General features: G+C 43.6%; 1 protein-coding gene across 1 annotated transcript in view; it reads left to right on the top strand.

The window, feature by feature from the left end:
- Positions 1-12583, top strand: part of LOC115472686 (suppressor of cytokine signaling 1-like) — an 87690-nt gene that overhangs the window by 27634 nt on the left and 47473 nt on the right. The window contains exon 2 of the mRNA XM_030207044.1: positions 2691-2766. The gene's annotated coding sequence lies outside the window, so the exon portion shown is untranslated. The remainder of the gene's footprint in view (positions 1-2690; positions 2767-12583) is intronic.

Here is a 12583-nt window from a genome sequence, read left to right as displayed (position 1 = left end):
AAATCAAGATCAGGTATACATATGAAGTATCACATCATATCTTATGCTATGAGTTTATCTTGTTGGGCAGACTGGATGGACTGTACAGGTTTTTATCTGCTGTCATCTACTATGTTGCTATGGAAGAACAAGTTGTCGCTGGAGAACTAGGCTTAATGTAAAGATTGTTATCATACTTATAAAGAAGCACTTTTGAGTTGCTAAATTGAGATATTTTTCCAGCTCATTTCATATAATTAACAAGCTTACTACCCCAGTTCCAATTAATGTATTTGTGCTGGGGTTGTTATTGGAAGATTTTGTATGATGTTTAGGAATACTCTGTTGAACCATTTTTCTGCAAAATTGGCAGATCCAGTAAGACTAATCAAGGCAACCAATTTAACTCAATCTTCAGTACCTTCTGCAGTCTGTATTGTCACCCTTGTCTAATAAAGTGGACTTTGGACTGGTATCTGGTATTACATCTTGCCCATGGCACACATTCAATCCTTTTTCATCATTTAGTGGAGGAGTGGCCTAGTGGTTAGGGTGGTGGATTCTGGTCCCGAGGAACTGAGTTCGATTCGCACTTCAGGCACAGGCAGCTCCTTGTGACTCTGGGCAAGTCACTTAACCCTCCATTGCCCCAATATGTAAGCCGCATTGAGCCTGCCATGAGTGGGAAAGCGCGGGGTACAAATGTAAAAAAAAAAAAAAAACGTTCTCTGCATCACTATTGGGCTCATTTTCGAAAGAGGACGACGCCCATCTTTTGACACAAATCAAAAGATGGGCGTCCTTCTCACTGGGTCGTCCAAATCGGTATAATTGAAAGCCGATTTTGGACGTCCCCAACTGCTTTCCATCGCAGGGACAGCCAAAGTTCTAGGGGGCATGTCGGAGGCGTAGCAAAGTTAGGACTGGGGCGTGCCTAACACATGGACGTCCTCGACCCAAAATAGGGAAAAAAAGGGCATCCCTGACGAGCACTTGGATGACTTTACCTGGTCGTGTTTTTCTTACGACCAAGGCACAAAAAAGTGCCCGAAATGACCAGATGACCACCAGAGAGAATCAGGGATGACCTACACTTACTCCCTCAGTGGTCACTAACCCCCCTCCCAGCCTCAAAAAATATCTTTTAAAATATTTTTCCAGCCTCTATGTCAGCCTCAGATGTCATACTCGGGTCCATCACAGTAGTATGCAGGTCCCTGGAGCAGTTTTAGTGGGTGCAGTGCACTTCAGACAGGCAGACCCAGGCCCATACACCCCCTACCTGTTACATTTGTGGAGGAAACAGCGAGCCCTCCAAAACCCACCACAAACCCACTGTACCCACATCTAGGTGCCCCTTCACCTGTAAGAGCTATGGTAGTGGTGTACAGTTGTGGGTTTTGGGGGGCTCAGCACACAAGGTAAGGGAGCTATGTACCTGGGAGCAATTTATGAAGTCCACTGCGGTGCCCTCTAGGGTGCCCGGCTGGTGTTCTAGCTTGTCAGGGGGACCAGTGCACTACAGATGCTGGCTCCTCCTACAACCAAAGGGCTTGCATTTGGTCGTTTCTGAGATGGACATCCTTGGTTTCCATTATCGCTGAAAATCAGAAACGACCAATCTAGGGACGACCATCTCTAGGGACCACCTAAATTTCAAGATTTGGACATATCTGACAGTATTATCAAAACGAAAGATGGACGTCCATCATGTTTCAATAATACGGGTTTCTCCGCCCCTCCACTGGGACATTTTGCGAGGACATCCCTTTTGATTATGCCCCTCCACATGACCCTTTAATCTTTTTGCTGGTAAAACAAAACAAAACGAAGGCCTTGCGCTTTTAACTTATATCTCAACCATGGCAAATAACAGCTTTTTCCTCTGGCCTCTTCCTGTTTGTTCAAAAAAGACATAGTGTGTCAGCTCTTAAAGAAACCTCTCCAGTCTCAAATCTCTCTTTTGTTTCAATAGCTGCAGAGAAATTTGAGGACATCTCAGATTTCCTTTATAAGCCCTTTATGTTTCATCCTGATCATTCGTGTGTTAGGGCTGGCAACAACACTGAGACCTTTCCTGTGGCTCTACTTAATGACATCAGGACAAGGTTATAAACATGGGGGAAAGATGTTGTTTCCTTGCACCTAAGTGCTGCTTTTGACTTGGCAGACCATGATCTTCTGCTTTTTCCATTTGACCTTACCTTGGTATTGGGGGCACTATTTTGAGATAGTTTTGATCCTTTAGATTATAATGCCCTTACTTCTAACCCAGGCCTGCTTAGTTTTGGGATTCCTCAGAGCTTGATTCTTGCCCCCACTTTATTCGATATTTTTGTGACTTCCAACATTGATTCAGGAATGTAGCCTGAGTTTTTCATACATATGATAAGGGATCAATGGATCTCTTATCTAGATTCGTTGATCACCCAGTGGCTTTCAACAGAAGCTGCTTTTGAACCCTCAGAAATGTGAAGCTATTTGATTTTCTCAAAGTAAGTTGTCTGCCCTGTGTTTTGGTCCCCAGTCAGTGTGTTACTGACTGGATAATCCAAATTGGATTTAGAGCTTAAATTTCTTTTCTAGTGTGCTGCTTCTTTCTAGTACTGCAGAAAATTCACTGAGGTATTTATCAGAGGCTGATTTAAAACTGCCGATTAACGCTTTACTATTGAATAGGATTGATTTACTGTAATGTCATTTTTATGCAGGTGCAAAACAGGGATCTCTGAGAAGATTTCAGCTGATTCAGAACATGGCTATCGGGATCTTCGCTAGATGTAAGAGGTATGATATGCAACACCTCCTTTTTGTGTACCTTCGGCTCCCAGTAGTATTTAGGATTCAGTTTAAAACAGTACGTTCATCTCTTTGTGGTTTTTGTTCTTACAACTGTCTTTATCTAACTTTCTTATTCCTTACATCCCTGTCCAATATTTGAGGTCATCAGAGGGTAGTTTTCCAGTGTTGCTCTCTCCTACTTATGTATGATTAAAAATGACACGCAGAACTTCTTTTGTCTACTTAATAATTTATCAGGAAGTTTGTTCCAAATACAGTCTCAGATCTTGAGCTTTATATTAAAAATTCAAAGCACATTTGAATGGGTTTTAATTTTTTTTCTAAATTAGTTCCATGGTTGATGGTGGGGTTCTGCTAGCTTATGTCTTTTGTTTGTGTGCCTTTGGTATTCCCCTTTGTTATAGGTGTTTTGTTTGTGGTTATTATTTGTATGTGAAATGATTTTACTTTGTATACATTCTTAATCTGTATTATGTTGTAACTTTATTTTGTTTTAAGTTTATTGCACATTGCCTTGCCATTATCCAAAGTGCACTTAATCAAGTTTATTAAATTTAAAAAACAGCAAGCAGTAATTATGCATTAAAATGTGAGGAAAGATGTCATGTTTAACTGTAAGATGTAGAGGTTGTGTCCGCTTCTGTTCATTATAAAGATTCAGCGAAACATACAATTTAACCAGGGGTAAGAACATAAGCCTTGCCATACTGGGAAAGATCAAAGGGCTGTCAAACCCAGTATCCTATTTCCAACAGTGGCCAATCAAGGTCAAAAGTACCTGGCAAGATCCCTGAAGAGTAAAAGAGATTTTATGCTGCTTATCCTAGAAATAAGCAGTGGATTTTCCCAGGTCCATCATAATAATGGCTTATGGACTTTTAGGAAATTATCCAAACCTTTTTTTTAAACCTGGTAATCTATCAGTCTTTACCACATTCTCCAGAGTTTAATTACACGTTGTGAAGAAATATTTTTTTCAGTTTGTTTTAAATTTACTACTTAGCTTCATTGGCGTGCCCCCTAGTCCTAGTATTTTTGGAAAGAGTAAACAAACAATTCATATCTACCCATTCCATTTCACTCAGTATTTTATGGACCTCTGTCATATCTCCCCTCAGCCACTGTTGGACGCAAGATACTAGGCTAGATGGACCATTGGTCTGACCCAGTATGGCTATTCTTAGGTTCTTATGTTCTAAAGTGTTAACGGCTTTCAGTCAGCTATCATTTTGAGAAAAAGTAGTAGTGGAGCACAGGGGCATAGCCAGACTTCAGCGGGGGGGGGGGGGGGGGGGGGGTCCAGAGCCAAGGTGAGGGGGCACATTTTAGCCCCCACTGCCGCCGACCCCACGGCCGCCGCCAACCCGCTGTCGCCTACCTTTGCTAGCGGGGGACCCCAACCCCCGCCAGCCGAGGTCCTCTTCTTCTCGCGAAAGGCTTATTTCTGTTTCTGACGTCCTGCACGTTGACGTCAGACTCACAGAACAAAGCCTTGCAGATCAGCTGATCGGCAGGACGTCAGAAACAGATGGAAGCCTTTTGTGAGAAGAAGAGGACCTCGGCTGGTGGGGGTGGGGTCCCCCGCCAGCAAAGGCAGGCAACGGCGGGTTGGCCGCGGGAGGGGAGTCGGGCGGGTCGTCAGCAGGGGGGTCCAGGGCCAAATCTACAGGGGCCCAGGCCCCCCTGGCCCCACGTAGCTACGCCACTGGTGGAGCAGGAGTTACAGGATGGGTCACTCAAACGTCTGATGAGGTAAAGAGGGGGTCAGAAGGAAGAGAAGTCTGAAGGACTTGTTTTAAATGTGTCTTTGGCAGTGGTGTTGCTATGGGGGCCTGGATCCCCTCAAATCGGCTCTGGGGCCCCCAGATTGGCTGGCAGGGGTCCCCAACCCCCGCCAGCTAAAGTGTTTGTCCCGCGCTGCTCTCACATTGCCTGGCGCCCTGTCCTGTTTTCAGTCGCTATGCACGCTCGCACATGCTCAGTTTCGTTAAAACGAGCATGCACAGTGACTTAAAACAGGACAGGGAGCCAGGCAATGTGAGAGCAGTGCGGGACAAGCGCTTCAGCTGGGGGGGGGGGGTTGGGGACCCCCCTGCCAGCCAAGGTACCTTTGCAGTGGTGGCAGTGGGGGGGTGGACGCGGCAGCAGGAGGGTGGCGGCGGGGAGGTGGTAGCGACCGAGGGGGGTGGAGATGGCGGCGGCAGGGAGGCAGGCCAAAATGTGCCCCCCCCACCTTGGGCTCTGGCCCCCCTCCTGTCGAGGTCTGGCTACGCCCTTGGTCTTTGGTGATAGCAGCATAGTTTGAGGAGGAAGGGGGTCAATCACATGGAGGCCATATGAAAAAAAAGAATGAAGCAAATGAAAAGAAAAATGAATGACATTTTCTTTCCTTCTTTCCTTTCAGAAATGAAATGAAATAGGAAATATAGAAATGTTATCGCAATTTCCTGTTTCGTTTCCATCAATTGCACATTCTTAGTGGCAAGAGAATGGGTTGGGCGATAGATAAATTGAAAGTTGCAGTCTTAGCTTTTTGATCAAATACGAAGTGTGTGCATTTCAAATAAGCATTTATATGCCTATGTACAACTAAAGCATAGTTTCACTACAGGTCCAATCTGTTTCTAATGTTTTTTCAATTAAAAATAACAATCAAGTCAATATTTAAATACCACAGAGTGTGTTTTTTCTAAACACCAACCACAGCATTAAGGGCCCCAAGTGGCGGTACCCGTACCACCGCTTTGCTACTCCCCAATCCAGCACTATCGCCGGAATCCTGCAGCACATTGGATTTATTTTATGCATCGTGGGCTTACCTGGCAGTAATTGGCGCTGCCCATTATCGCCGGGGTAGCACAGGAGCCCTTACCTCCTCCTAAATATGTGATGGTATGGGCTTCCCCAGGAAATGGCTGCATGGCAGGTGTTTCACTAACTCATTGCCATTTCTGTCCCCCACCCGGAATTGCCTTTTTCTGGGCAGCGGTAAAAGGGGCCCTAAATTAGTAGTTTAGTGTCCCATCCAGATAGTGACTCCATATATATATATATGGAGTGGAGGAGTGGCCTAGTGATTAGGGTGGTGGACTTTGGTCCTGAGGAACTGAGTTCGATTCCCACTTCAGGCACAGGCAGCTCCCTGTGACTCTGGGCAAGTCACTTAACCCTATCATTGCACTGTGTGTGTATATATATACATATACATATGTATATATATATATATATATATATGGAGTGGAGGAGTGGCCTAGTGATTAGGGTGGTGGACTTTGGTCCTGAGGAACTGGTCCTTCAGGCACAGGCAGCTCCTTGTGACTCTGGGCAAGTCACTTAACCCTCCATTGCCCCATGTAAGCCGCATTGAGCCTGCCATGAGTGGGAATATCGTTGTTTTCCATATAATTGGGCATAATGGTTGTGCTCCGTCTGGGCACTATCTGGTTAGTGCTGAGGGGGTCTATGCAGACTTTCTGCAGCATTCTCTCCGGGTCTCTTACTAAGGCATGCTAGCGCCTTATTAAAAGACCCCCTACATGCATCCACTGAAAATGCATAGATAGGGTCACCTAGGGCATTTACCGGTTAGTGGCAGCTCTTCTAGATAGATGCCTTTAACTATCTGTGCCAGTGAGTCCTGGCAGTTCTTATTTTACAAAAGGTTCTGTGTACACGGCAAATTTTAAGCATCTCGGACATCTGTTTTCTGACTTAGACGCTCTATATAAAATTGGGATTTTAGTCTATAAAGTGCAATAATACCTTTCAAAATCTGGTCAGTATCCAAGTAAGGGAAAAAGTCAACAAACTGAATGTGATTCAGATTATATTAGTCACCTCTCAGCTGTGTATTCAGAGGGTTTCTGATATTTATGGTTTTCTCCAAGAAAAACTTGGCAAAACATTTTGCATCAAACAGCCGTACAGTTCTTCCTTCGCGTCCCTCCGGACCGGCCCAGATTGAGACTGATGGGTTGTGCACGCCTTTCAGCAGGTAGAGACTGAGAACTGTTGACTCTTGAGTGAGAGCCAATAAGAGCTCCTGTCTAACATAGAATGCTCTAGTAATCTCAGTCTCCAGCAGGTTGGAAGGTGGTGAGCCCTTTAGTCTCTTACTTGGTATTTATTTCTTTTTTATAAATTTCTGTCTCCATTTTAGGAATTTGCTAAGGATAGAGCCATGTTGCGTCCAGTACCATCGTTTATTCCCAAAGTTTTGTCCAGATTTCATTTGTCTCAGGCTGTTATTCTGTCGGTGCTGGGTTCTTCTTCTGGTTCGGAGGGACAGCGTCGCCTCAAGTGTTTGGATGTTAGGCGGACGCTCAAGCATTACCTGCGTGTTACGGAAGATGGATCGCCTTTTTGTTTTGATTGGGGGTTCTCGGAAAGGTTTGGTGGCTTCTAAGCCCACTCTGTGGTTGAAGGAAATGATAGCTTCCGTTTATCTTTTAGCGCGCAAGCCCATTCTGGAGGGAGTGAAGGCTCATTCTACCAGATCTCAGGCTGCTTCTTGGGCTGAGCGTTTTTTAGTGCCACCTTTGGACATTTGTAAGGCGGCCACTTGGTCGTCTTTACATTCTTTTTCGAAGCATTACAGATTGGATGTGCAGTGTAGGCAAGATGCAGTTTTTGGTGCGCATGTCCTCGCAGCGGGTTTGTTGGGGTCCCACCCTTTAAGTCACTGCTTTGTTAATTCCCATCAGTCTCAATCTGGGCCGGTCCAGAGGGACGCTAAGGAAGGAGAAATTAGACCTTACCTGCTAATTTGCTTTCCTTTAGTCCCTCCAGACCAGCCCAGAACCCAACCGTGAATTTTACAATGCCTGTTGTTGTTTTGGGTTATGAAAGCTGTGCTGCTTTATTTTACAGTTCTTGTTTAAAAAGTTATATTTCAAGTCAGTCCTCTCATGTTCTGGCAGTTTTGCCGTGCTTAAGTCGTTAGGCATAGAGGACAAGTTGCACGAGCCCAGAGTAGGTTCGATGCACATGGCTGCTCAGGTTCCAGATGCACAGATCGAGGTCTTTATTTCTTGCTTTTGTACAGTTTACTAGAGCATTTTATGTTAGACAGGGGCTCTTATTGGCTCTCACTCAAGAGTTGCAGTTCTCAGTCTCCACCTGCTGGAAGGTGTGCACAACCCATCAGTCTCAATCTGGGCCGGTCCGGAGGGACTAAAGGAAAGCAAATTAGCAGGTAAGGTCTAATTTCTCCTTATTCCTCATGGAGGGGTCAAGTGGCTTATTGGTATATGGGTAAAGCTATCCTTCAAAAGTTCAAATACAGATTTAGAATTATTTTAGCACACTTGACATAGGGCTTAAAGTCAGGATGCTAAATGTATATGGTTCTTCTATTAGCACAAAAGAAAAGTTCAAGGAAAGAACTGAGTTGTCATGGATTTTATCCACTTCTTCACTGCAGCAATGGCACAGATCACAAAGCTTTACCCCTTGTAAGCTTAGAATCTTAGGGGACTTTTACAAAGGAGTGGTAGAGCTACCACACGGCAAAACAGCACTACCGCCGGGCACACCCTAGTATGGGGGGAGGCGAGGAATGGTAATTGGGCAGCTTGGGCACATTGCTGCATGCTGTCTGATCATTACACAAATAGCACATGAGTACATAAGTATTGCCACACTGGGACATCAAACCCAGTATCCTGTTTCCAACAGTGGCCAATCCAGGTCACAAATAACCTGGCAAGATCCCAGAAAATCTCATTACATTTTATGATGCTTATCCCAGAAATAAGCAGTGGATGTTCCCAAGTCAGTTTAATAATGGTCTATGGACCTTTCCTTTAGGAAGCCGTCCAGACCCTTTTTAAACTCTGCTAAGCTAACCGCCTTTACCACATTCTCTGGCAACGAATTCCAGAGTTTAATTACAAGTTGAGTGAAGAAAGATTTTCTCCAATTCGTATTAAATTTACTACTTTGTAGCTTCATCTCATGGCCCCTAGTCCTAGTATTTTTGGAAAGAGTAAACAAACGATTCACGTCTACCGGTTCAACTCCACTCATTATTTTATCATATCATATCTCCCCTCAGCCATCTCTTCTCCAAGCTGAAGAGCCCTAGACGCTTCAGCCTTTCCTCATAGGGAAGTCGTCCCACCCCCTTTATCATTTTCGTCGCCCTTCTCTGTACCTTTTCTAATTCTACTGTATCTTTTTTTGAGATGCGGCGACCAGAATTGAAAACAATATTCGAGGTGCGGTCGCATCTTACTGCCTGCTAAATAGGAAGGTGTAAGGGCTCAGATGGTAATAAGTACATAAGTATTGCCATACTGGGAAAGACCAAAGGTCCATCGAGCCCAGCATCCTGTTTCCAACAGTGGCCAATCCAGGTCACAAATACCCGGCAAGATCCCAAAAATGTACAAAACATTTTATACTGTTTATCCCAGAAATAATGGATTTTCCCCAAGTTCATTTAATAACGGTCTATGGACTTTTCCTTTAAGAAGCCGTCCAAACCTTTTTTAAACTCAGCTAAGCTAATTTGGAAATTAGCACATGGCTATTAATGGAAGAAATTGAATTTTGGACAACAAGAAAGAGAGGGTATTCAAAGCACAAAACAAAGTCCAAACCACAAAAAAAGAAATACTAGGGGCCTTCACAAGCGGGACAAAACCTATTATTTACACGTCATGTGTCCTATATATAAAAACTTGCACTATTGACCCGACGTGGGCCATGTTTTCGGCGTAAAGACGCGTGCCTCGGGGGTCATCCGATTAAAAATGTCTAAAATAAGTTTTCTCACTGATAGATAGCTGAATTCAAATTGAGCTACTACTCAAGTCCTGAGCAAGATAGTCTGCCACTGAGGTATTTAAACATCTCTATCATATCCCCTCTCTCCCACCTCTCTTCTAGTGTATACAAGTTGAGGTTCATAAGCCTGTCCCTATACGTTTTATGACTGAGACTGCTATGGTAGTGTGTACAGTTGGGGGTAGTGGGTTTGGGGGGGCTCAGCACACAAGGTAAGGGAGCTGTGTACCTGGGAGCATTTTATGAAGTTCAGTGCAGTGCCCCCTAGGGTGCCCAATTGCTGTCCTGGCATGTCAGGAGGACCAGTCTACTAAAAATGCTGACTCCTCCCACGTCCAAATGGCTTGAGTTTGGACGTTTTAAACTTGGACATCTTTGTTTCAAAAATGGTCGAAAATCAAAGACGTCCAAATCACAAAACGTGCAAATCCAAGGACGTTCATGGTATTTTCGAACATAAAAGTTGGACGTCCATCTTTTTCGAAAATGCCCTTCTCCCCGCCTCTGAATTTGAATGTTTTACAAAGACGTACAAATTCCGACTTAGAAGTTTCTTTCGAAAATGCCCCTCAAAGTTACATAGTAGTCTATTTAAAAGAAATAGGAGAAAATATTTGTTGATTCAAAGCTTAGTTAAGCTCTGGAATTTGTTGACGGAGTATGTGATAAAAGTAGTTAGTGTAGCTGTGCTTAAGAAAAGTTTGAACAAATTTATAGAGTCCATCACCTGTTAAGATAGACCTGGGAAAAGCCACCGCTATCTGTGGGGTGAGTAGCATGGAATCTTGCTATTTTCGGGATTCTACCAGGTACTTGTGACCTGGATTGGCCACTGTTGGAAATGGATACTGGGCTAGATGGATCATTGGTCTGACCCAGTATGGCTATTCTTATGTTCCTATGGATACCTGTTGGCTCTAATTTAATATAGACTTTGCTAATCCAATTCTTGGAAACTGAGCTACCTTGGGTTTGGTATGATGCATAGGAGCTAACTTTTCAAAATGTTATGGGGTGCTAAATCCAATGGAAATTACCCCTCCATGGACATAGGCAAGAGTTTAGGTGCTCAAGCACCCAAAGAGCTGGCTCCTATGCTATGATGTTGTGTGAAGACTTATGCAAGCATTTTTCATTACAAGGCACAGGGGCCAGTGGCGGATCCTATCATCATTTTGTGTGTGGTTTTTTTTGTTTGTTTCTGTTTGTTTGCTACTCCATCATTTCTGTGACAGGCTTGGTAAAGTGGATGGAGGAATGAGCTGCATGTTTGAAGGACAAGGCATTTCTCAATAGAAGAATGTGGTAGCCGTGTTAGTCCACTCTTAAGGTTATCAATAGAAATCAAACAAAATAAAACATGGAAAAGAAAATAAGATGATACCTTTTTTATTGGACATAACTTAATACATTTCTTGATTAGCTTTCGAAGGTTGCCCTTCTTCCTCAGATCGGAAATAAGCAAATGTGCTTATTTCCGATCTGAGGAAGAAGGGCAACCTTCGAAAGCTAATCAAGAAATGTATTAAGTTATGTCCAATAAAAAAGGTATCATCTTATTTTCTTTTCCATGTTTTATTTTGTTTGATTTCTATCAATAGAAGAAGAGAATGTGAATACCCATCACCTTGAGGCTATCCTCCCCCCCCCCCCTAAAAAGCACAAAGGCATGCTGGAAGTGATGGATGTCATTGACACATGCTGGTAAGCAATGTTGTGGTTCCACATGGGAAGATATTTAATGGCACTCCTTCAGACTCATATGGATCCAAACTGGCCCTACTTAGAATATTTCTATAATTGTTCTTTCACATTGAAAGTGCGGAGTGTGTTGTATAGATCAGTGATACAAACTCCTACTTTAATGCATTCGGGAGTCTAAAAAAACCCCTGTGTATTTCAATTTACAACCACCAAGCAAAATTACACTTGTACATAAACCAGATACAGTGCAAACCAGAACAAATTTGAAAAGGCAAAGCATAGAGCAAAAAAGGAAATCAAAATAAACCCCATGTATAATCAAGTCTAGAAAATGACAGGATCCAAGAGAGTAAACTACAATGAAGTCCCAAACCTCAATAGAAACAATGAAAAGCAATTATACCCAAAAGTCACCAGACAAATGTATACAGTTCACAGTGATCTACAAGTACTAGGAGTAGTAGCAGACACGCTTGCTGTTGATAAAATGTGAAGTGAGAAGGCTAGAAGAACACATTCATGCACTGTAATTTAATAATACCTTTGCATGGCAGTTTTAAGAAAATATAGCTGATCCACGGGGGTAGGGGGGGGGGCAGGAGGCGCTATGTTGGGTCTGTTATAAAAGTTGAAGAGGCGTGTCTTATTGTATAGTGTTCATATCTCAAAACAAAAACATGGAAGTACTAGTAAAAAAGGCCCGTTTCTTACACAAATGAAACGGGCGCTAGCAAGGTTTTCCTCGGAGTGTGTATGTTTGAGACAGTGTGTGTATGTGAGAGATGGAGTGTGTGTGTGTGTGTGAGAGAGAGAGACAGAGTGTGTGTGTTTGTGTGACAGCGAGAGAGTGTGTGTGTGTGAGAGAGAGAGAGAGAGAGACAGTGTATGAGTGTGTGTGAGACAGAGAGATAGACTGTGTGTGTGAGAGTGTGTGTGTGAGAGAGAGAGAGACTGTGTGTGTGATAGAGAGAGAGTGTGTCAGAGAGAGACAGTGTGTGTGTGAGAGACAGTGTGTGTTATAGAGAGAGAGAAAGTGTGTGTGTAGAGTGAGATACAGAGAGTGTGAGAGAGAGAGAGTGTGAGAGACAGTGTGTATATTTTAGAGAGAGTGTGTGTGTGTGAGAGAGAGAGTGTATGTGTGACACAGAGAGAGTGTGTGTGTGAGAGAGAGAGCGAGCCCCCTATTTTTCAGTTGATAGAGTCTGAGAAACTATATCAGAACATGACTGTAGCCTGTCAACATCTGTTCAATAATCTTGTAAACCCTGCCAGCTGTATTGGGACGTGAGCGGTGAGTTGTCTTGCGAGA

The sequence above is a fragment of the Microcaecilia unicolor genome, chromosome 1 (genome assembly GCF_901765095.1).
Source record: "Microcaecilia unicolor chromosome 1, aMicUni1.1, whole genome shotgun sequence".
Classification (NCBI taxonomy): domain Eukaryota; kingdom Metazoa; phylum Chordata; class Amphibia; order Gymnophiona; family Siphonopidae; genus Microcaecilia; species Microcaecilia unicolor.
This window is presented reverse-complemented; position numbering and strand designations above follow the sequence as displayed.